Raw genomic sequence first — 6,819 nt, 5'->3', positions numbered from 1 at the left:
GTTTCTTTTAGTTTTCATTTTCTTGTTCTTGCGTTGTTTCTTTCCTAAAACACAAAATGACCAAAAATATTTCTGTTGTTTCTCTTCACCATTTGTTTATTTTGATTCTTGCATTTGTTTCGCTTTATTTGCTATTGCTAGTTTGCTATAAGAAAACCCAAAAAGATTTTGCTTTGTTTGCTTGTTTCCTTTTGTTCTTGTTTCCAAATTCGAAAACACCAAAAATATTTGCTGTTCTTCTTTGGTTTTGTAAAGTTCATTATAAGTTCAATGGTCTTCGGTGGCTGGAGCGTGGTTTTCATTTCATATTATCCAAGCTACACAAGTGAAAGGCAATGATGACGATATTCGACAATCTGATTGAGGTGAGAGGCTGGTATGAACTCTATTTGTTTTCATTTTTGTACATATACTCATCCATGTGAGCATGCTTAGTTGGTTCATGTGAGGTATATGTCATTTAAGAAAGTCTAGTAGTTCATGATCTCTCATGTTTAGCTCCAATTTATTAATATGAGTAGCATGTCATGGATGTTTGCTTGCATTGTTTTATTCATAGATAGGTATGATATTGTGGTATCCTCCTCTGAATAATTCGTTTGAATTAACTTGGCACATGCTCACGCATGCATATGACTGAACAAGAGTCAATTAAGCCTCAATGATTTACATTGCTTGAGTTACGGTATCACTTTTATGCCTCGGTTAATTTATTTTGCCGCAAGCATGATTATGACGATTCTTGCTCTCTTGATTTGTCGCTCCCTAGTCTTTTGCTAGCCTTCACTTGTATGCGAGCGGGAACGCTACTCGTGCTTCCAAACACATGAAAACCAAGTCATTCCAGAGTTTCCACCATAAATACCTAAGCATGGCATTTCAAACTATTCCAAGTAAATTCTCATGCGCTACCTTTAAACCTTCAAAATGCTTCTCAATTTGTGTTAATGTTTCATAGCTCATGAGGAAGTATGTGGTGTTTAACTTTCAACCTTGTCATTTATTCTTGACGGACTTTCATATGGACTAGTGGCACATCCGCTTATCAATAATTTTGCAAAAAGAGCTGGCAATGGGGTTCCAGCCCCGATTAATCAACTTTCACTAATAATTCTCTTCACATGTTTTGCTCCGATTCATCGGTAAGCAACTTAATTTTGCAAATAGACACTCCTCCATGGTATGTGATTGATGGAAGGCACCCGAGGATTCGGTTAGCCATGGCTTGTGTAAGCAAAGGTTGGGGGAGTGTCACCCATAATCAAACTAAAATACGTGTGTAAACAAAAGAGAAGAGGGATGATCTACCTTGCTGGTAGAGATAACGTCCTTCATGGGAGCCGCTCTTGAAAGACCGGTTGGCGAGGTAGTTGGTGTACCCATTACCATTCGTTGACAACAACAAACACCTCTCAAAACAATTTTACTCCTGTTTTAAAAATGAAAAGCTCTAGCGCATGTTAATCCTTGCTTCCCTCTGCGAAGGGTCAATCTTTTACTTTTATGTTGTGTCTCCATCCTTTCTTTGAGCACTTTCTTGAGAGCACTAGCTTGTCATACTTAGTGTAATATGCTTGTCTCAAAATATGATTAATTGTGGTATAACTTTGATGCTTTTATCTTTGACAATCACTATTTCTAGTCTTTCTATGAACTTCGGAGGTGCTCGAGCATTTATGTTTTGCTTATCAAATATGGGCAAGCGAGATACCACTCTATCATACTCTTTTATGAACATTGCAATCCTGCTTATATACATGATTCATGATGCTTGTTATTAATTGTTGGTACCTTTCCATGATTGACATAGCTATTAGATGATCATATTTGCATGTATCTTATTATGAACTGCCTAAGTGTTAGCCATAGCATGAGAATATTTACATCATATGAACAAATGTGTTCGTGAAAGTTCTTTTATCGCTCAGTTGTTAACTGAATTGCTTGAGGACAAGCAATAAGCTAAGCTTGGGGGAGTTGATACGTCCAAAACGTATATACTTTCCCGAACACTTTTGCTATTGTTTTGCCTCTAATTTGTGTATTTTGGATGCAACTAACACGGACTAACGCTGTTTTCAGCAGAACTGTTCTGGTGTCTCGTTTTTGTGCAGAAATCTAACTTTCAGGAAAAATCTCGGAATTTATACAGAAGGCCCTATTTCCCAGAAGACTCACGGAACCAGAAGGCAAGTCAGGTGGAGGCCCGAGGGCCCCACACCCTAGGGAGGCGCGGCCCAGGAGGGGGGCGCGCGGCCCTAGCGTGTGGCCCCCTCGGCAGGCCTCCGACGCCCTCCTTCGGACAACTTATCGCCCTCGACCTAAAAACGCACGGGAGAAGTCGAAGTCGCCGAAACCCTCCGGAATGCCGCCACATCGCGAAACTCCGTCTCGGGAGCCGAAGTCTCCGTTCCGGCACTCCGCGGGACGGGGAATTGGAGGAGATCATCGCCATCATCACCACCGACGCCTCTCCATCGACCAGCCATGTTTCCCCCATCCATGTGTGAGTAATTCCCCAGCTGTAGGCTGAAGGGGATGGTAGGGATTGGATGAGATTGGTCATGTAATAGTGTAAGATTGTTAGGGCATAATGCCTAGTGTCCATAATTGGTACTTTGATGATATTGTTGCAACTTGTTATGCTTAATGCTTGTCACTAGGGGCCGAGTGCCATGATCTCAGATCTGAACATGTTATTACTTCATCATGATATTCATTGTTTATGGTCTTACTTGCAAGTTGTATACACATGTCGCTGTCCGGAACCAATGGCCCCGAAGTGACAGAAATCGGGACAACCGGAGGGGATGGTAGTGATGTGAGGATCACATGTGTTCACGGAGTGTTAATGCTTTGCTCCGGTACTCTATTAAAAGGAGTACCTTAATATCCGATAGATTCCCTTGAGGCCGACTGCCACCGGTTGGTAGGACAAAAGATGTTGTGCAAGTTTCTCATTGCGAGCACGTACGACTATAATTGGAACACATGCATATTGATTGCTTTGTACTTAGACACCGTTTTATTATTATCACGCAAATGCCCTGCTTGATTGTTACATGAGTTTCTCTCATCCATGCAACGCCCGTTATCCGTCCCCGTGCCTACAGTATTTTAATCCTGCTGTTTACTATAATCACTACTGTTGTCTCTGTTACTCTGCTGCTGTTATTTCACTACTACTATTGCTATAAAACTGTTACTACTGATAAACTCTTGTGAGCAAGTTTGTTTCCAGGTGCAGCTGAATTGACAACTCCGCTGTTAAGGCTTTCAAGTATTCTTTTTCTCCCCTTGTGTCTGTGGTGACCCTGCATACCACTGCATGTTGTAGTATGCCAGTCGTTGATATAACATTCGCGAAGTACCATTCCGCAAATATCACATCCCTCAGAGTAGTACAACAGAACATAGCAAGGTCCATAACTCATTCACACATTATTACAATACATATACACAAGTCGTCTTGGAGCTCCTCTTGGGTCCTAAGAGGATATCTCCCGGGTTCGAGGTGAACCCATCTTAACTTACAATACCATTGTCTCATTAAACAAAACATTTATTTAAGCAAGCGGCTAAATAGTACGAGTTCGCACTGCTTGACTACTACTACTCCTCCTGCTATCCTTATGCTTGTTCTCCTCCGGAAGCCTCTCCGGATCCGTAGACTATGATGTAGTCTACGCCTTCCCTCCTCCGAGAGGTCCGGTTCCTCGTAGCCGATGATCTCGGCTCCATCATGGTTGTCGTTGTCCTCCTCCGGATGGTTCGGACAATCTAAGCATGGGATTTAAGAGTGGTATGAGTACGAGCGTACTCAACAAGTTCATTATAGATAAGAGGTGTTTAATGCACTAGCTACGATATTAGACCGAGAAAGTCTAATACCAATGCAAGTTTTTATAAACATTTCTTCAATAGATTGCTTTTATTCCAAAGAGCTATGTCCGTCGGCCTTCACCGGTTTACTAGAACTTCATGGAGCTCCTTTCCGGCCGCGTTCGCGGTTCCTCAATCCCGGAACGGGGAGTGACGAGTCACGGTTCTTTACACTCTGCGAGAGGTGTGTTGCTTTACCCATAAGAGATCTTAACCTTGGTGCCAACCGGGCAGCTTTCCGTCCACACTTCCTTCGGTGTGAGGCCCGGTATAAGGTTTAGCCAATCATGTTCCTCCGCTACCTCGAACACCCACCCTTTGTTGCATACCCCGACCACGGGTCCTCGTCGGTCCCATTATTCCCGTAATTTCGGGGTGGACCCCGACCACGACAACGGTTTGGGACTCGTTAACCAAACTCCTTCGCCGGTAGCTGCAACCCATCATAGACCACATTACCGTGGGGAATTAGAAGGGGATCCCCACCCTCAAGTTGTTCCGCAAGCGACAACCGCTACGGTAAGCAACGGCTATACCGTGGGGAATTAGAAGGGCTCCCCACCCTCAAGTTACTCCGCAAGATACAAGCTGCTACGGTAAGCGCATCCGTTGATGAACGAGAGGTGGAAACACTTTTGACTACTCCAGTCCCACTCCGGATCTTATGGTTAACACGGGTATTACGGCACAAGAATCACTTGGCGACATTTGTTGTTTAATCCTAGATGGATAATAACCCTTGCAATGGAACCTCCACCATATCAACACAATCCATGGTTCCATTGCCCACCACATAGTCATATTCATAGTTATGAAAGTAGTGGTTTTGGTTTTTATGCAATAGTGATAACCATAGTACTTTGCAAGTAATTTGATAAAGATATTCAAATGACATGAGCAAGTGATGAACTTGCTCGAACACTGCAAAGTTCTACGGTTGGAAGGTATGGACTGACCCTTGTCCTCTTGTTCTGAAAAATAGCATCATTGTCCGATAAGGGCAATGGTTAAAGAAGCAATAATGCATGATTCCGAGTTTTAGGGTTTGTTTCCCCTTTCCGATGTCGTTTGCTATTTTATGAGAGGTTAGATACTAAGAACATCTTAGGGATACTTGATTTAGGGTAAATCCAACCTTGAAATGTTGTCAAGGTGTTTTGAAGTCTAAAGGTATTAATGGACTTATTTTTATTATTGAAAAATATATGTGTGATTTAAATGATTATTTAAATCCTCAAATTAAGACTCATTCTTAATTGTCTTCAAAAATTCTCTTTGATATTTTATTTAGGTAGAGAATTTTATGCTGATACATTTTCATATTTTTATTTATTTTTTTGGAGTTATATTTTATTTTAGAAAATTCTTGGAAATTCTTGTTTAAATGGGTATTTTGGAAAATGCCCAAAATACCCCTCGGCCCCACTTGTCAGGAGACCGAGCTGGTTAGGTTGGACCAGCCCATGGGCTCGGTCCAACCGACCCGGTCGCGTCGTCTTCTCGCCGAGTCCTAACCCTAATCCCCCTCTCGGCTCTCCGCGACGCCGAAATCGCCTCCGCCGTCGCCGTTTTAATGCGGCCGCCTCCGGCCATCGCCGGCGACGAGATGGTGTGGATCCGGACCGCCTCTCGACGGCGGACATGGTGGTCCGCGTCGATCCGACGCTTGCGTCCTCGTTCGCTCGCCATCGACTCCCCGTGCGCCGACCTTTGGCGTCCGCCGCCACCGCGCGTTGGAGAAGCCGTGGACCTTCCTCCGACGCTCCCCGGGCGCGGGGTGCTGCGGCTGGGGTGCCGTGGTGGTCGCCGTGGCTTGGCTTGGCCAGGCCTGGTGCCGCCGTGTGCACTGGCGTGCGCCGCCGTGGCCGCCGTGGTCATGTCGACCACCTCCTCCCCGGTATGTGCTTCTCCTTCTCCTCTGCTATCTGTTCTACCTCTTCACCTCCCTCCGGATGCTCCGGCATCCCATGATTGTCTTCTTGCTTCTATACCTATGTGCTCTACTGCTGTGCTTGCTTGTTGCCATGGATCCTAGCTGTGCTTAGCTTATTGCTTGTGCTTTGGCTTACTGCTGTGCTTGGCTTACTGCTGTGCTTAATCTTGTCCCTGGCTTGGTTGTGGTGGTAATTATTGTATATTTAACAAGTGCCAGTGCCTTTGAGCTAGTTTCTTTAGTTCATATACATTATTATGCTCCATTGAGCTGTACTGCTTGGCTTAGCAGTGTGATTTAGTGATGGAGTTACATGTGCTGTTCTTGTATATTGTGATCCTTTGGTTCATCAAGCCTTTGATGTGCTTCTGGATACAATTGTAAAGCCTGATGCTCTTATCTGTGAGGCAATTGTTCAGTTATTTAATTATCTGTTCATGTGTTAATTACTTGGAATAAGTTCTAGCATGCAGTAGCATGCTCTAGCAAGCTTCTGGTGATCATGTGATCACCAATTGCTTGTAAAAACTGCTCCTTAGTGTCTGTGGCTCACTGTTGCTCACTCTGTGCTGTGTGTGTATCATATAGACTTAATCTGGTGGTATTGCTGTTGGCTTATGCAACTGCTGTTGCCTGCACTGATCCATTGGATCACTGTAAAGCCCTGTTGCTTTTATTGCTTTGTTTTGCTCACTTATCTGTGTTGCCTGAATTTTACTGAAGTGGATAAGTGATGTGAGCTGCTGTGCAGTTGTGATCATCTAATTAATTGTGACAGGGCTAGATGGATGCCAACTCTCAGTTGTGTACCCTAGCCCTTTACTGAATCCAAATGGATAATGAGGTATAGGTTCTTGTGCTTGACTTAGGGTTGAGGTGGCCACAGCGGCACACTGTGTTGCTCGTCCTGGTTGCTCCCCTATCCGTGGTTTGCCATGATTGGTGTTGGCTGGCTGGAATGGATTAATTGTTCATCGGCTTGGTCCAATCTTGGACTTCCAGTG

Source organism: Lolium rigidum, chromosome 6, assembly GCF_022539505.1.
Source record: "Lolium rigidum isolate FL_2022 chromosome 6, APGP_CSIRO_Lrig_0.1, whole genome shotgun sequence".
Taxonomy (NCBI): Eukaryota; Viridiplantae; Streptophyta; class Magnoliopsida; order Poales; family Poaceae; genus Lolium; species Lolium rigidum.
The sequence above is the reverse complement of the archived record's forward strand: the minus strand, read 5'-3'. Positions refer to the sequence as shown.